We start from the raw sequence: 2400 nt of genomic DNA on the forward strand, positions 1-2400 counted from the left end.
CTTAAACCTGGCTGAGCCGGACCTGGATATCATCCAAAGCCTTCCTCCAAATGTTGACTACGAGCACCTTTGTGTGGCGCCGGAGGCAGAGGAAATTAGGCGAGCAGTTTTCAGTATCTCGGGAGACAGTACCCCAGGACCGGACGGTTTCACGGCGGTCTTCTTCCAAAAATGCTGGAAAATCATGGAGAGAGACATGACCGACGCTGTGGCCAAGTTCTTTGGGGGAGCTTATCTCCCGAGAAGTGTGACCTCCACATCGATTGTTCTCATTACCAAAAAAGAGACGCCGGTGGTTTGGGCCGACTATCGTCCGATAAGCCTTTGCAACGTCACGAATAAAATCATCACCAAGATTCTAATGGCTAGACTCGCACCGCTCCTCTCATTGGTCATATCACCAAACCAAAGTGGGTTCGTGAAGGGGCGCCTCCTCAACGATAATGTCCTCCTAGGACCATGGCGCAAGTTCTCCGAGAGGGTACAGAGAATAAGGGCCCCCAAACTTTTGATCCAGAGAAGATCCAAACCATGGGACACGTTGGTCTTAGCAATGGTAAACCTTCCATATTCTTCTCATGTGAAGAAAACATAAAGCTTGCTGACAATATGGGCTATGCAATTATCGGAAAATTCTCCAGTTCCTTTCCAACGGCACAGCAAATACAGAAGGCTCTTAATAACATCAAGTTCATTCGAAGCTTCTCATGGAAGTACATCAACGCAAGGCATATCTTGATTCAGTTTGATGACCTTGCGGACTATGCCCGTCTTCTTAGCGGACCAAAGGGCACCCCGGTTTGGTATGTGGAGCGACACCCGATGCGTGTTTTTAAGTGGTCGCCCGAGTTTGACGTCTATTGCGAGTCTCCAATAGCAGCAATATGGTGCAACTTGATTGGACTCCCGATCCATCTATTCGACACATCGGCCTTATCTGCGATAGGAAAACTGCTCGGCAACCCTATTCAAGTCGATCAAGCCACAGCGACCAAGTCGAGACTATCCTTTGCGCGAATTTGTGTCGAAATAGACATCACCAAACCAGCTACGGAGGAGATAATTCTGGACATTTGCGGGAAGGAGACAGCTTAGCAGATCAAATGGGACAAAATTCCAGCCTACTGTGATGATTGTAAGCACGTCGGTCATACACGGAGTACCTGCTATGCAAATGGTCAAAGAATGAAGCCAGAAAGGAGAAATTATAACACCTGACCGACGATCCCTACAAATAGAAACGAACAGAATGTGAAGGCAGATTCAGTCCATAAAGCAACCGAGAAGGAGAGGTACAGAAGCGAGGTCTGTAATTTCCCCAGCCACCAAGGCAATCCAAATCCGACTACCTATGGAACAGGGATGATAAATGGGGCGCAACCAGACATCCTTGGTGACCCCAGCGTGGCTGAGCCCGAGAGGGATGGTGAGGCAGACCAAGAAGCATTGAACAGAGGCGATGAGAGAGCAAGGCAACCGACGAAAGGAAGAACAATCAGGCCAACTGATACCAGAGAAGGAACCTCAAGGACAAAGCCACGAGGAGATGAATGGCGGCCCCCGAGGGCTCCAAAGGATTGGAACCAGAAGCAACCGGAGAACAACCAGGAAAATGAGACCCAAAAAAACATCTAGAGCTCCAATAAATACTATAAACTCATGGAGAATGGTTTGTTCGATACGGAAGCGTATGAGGAAGACGGGGTAGCCGAAATGGAGCTGATGCCAACCGAGAAAGCAGCAGTGGCTCCATCAGATCCGCCCCTAATTTGTGATCATAAGAAAAAAGAACAGGAAACACAAGTGGAGCTACGAGGGAGTTCTTCCCACCCCTCGGGTACGGCCCCCTTCCTTTAAATTATGTCTATCAATTTTCTCTTTTGGAATGCCCGGGGAATCGCGAACGCGACGACCCGACGCATCATCCGAAGATTGATTAAGTCTCATAATCCTGTTTTTCTTGCAATTATGGAACCCCTTTCCCATCATCCGAAGATGGAATTGAGATTCTCAAATGCAAACGGGAAGATTTGGATTTTCACAGATAAAGAATCCACCTTTGTGATTGATGATGACACGGAGCAAGCCCTCCATGGTCGAATTCTGATCCCTCGGATTGGGAAGGAGATCGCCATCTCGGCCATTTATGCAAAGTGCTCCAGGAGTGAGCGATACGGACTCTGGGACAAGCTTCGAGAATTTGCAGAGCATACTGAGCGGATGCCTTGGATGATTGGAGGCGAATTTAACACTATCCTCCACCCCCGGGACAGAGTTGGTAGCGACACTAATAGACTGCCAGAAATGGTGGACTTTGCAGAAATGGCCGAAGATTGCAGGCTCATTGACCCCGGCTTCGATGGATTTGAGTACACCTGGGCCAAGAACACCCTGCTCGAG

Source organism: Salvia hispanica, unplaced genomic scaffold (genome assembly GCF_023119035.1).
Source record: "Salvia hispanica cultivar TCC Black 2014 unplaced genomic scaffold, UniMelb_Shisp_WGS_1.0 HiC_scaffold_1496, whole genome shotgun sequence".
Lineage (NCBI taxonomy): Eukaryota > Viridiplantae > Streptophyta > Magnoliopsida > Lamiales > Lamiaceae > Salvia > Salvia hispanica.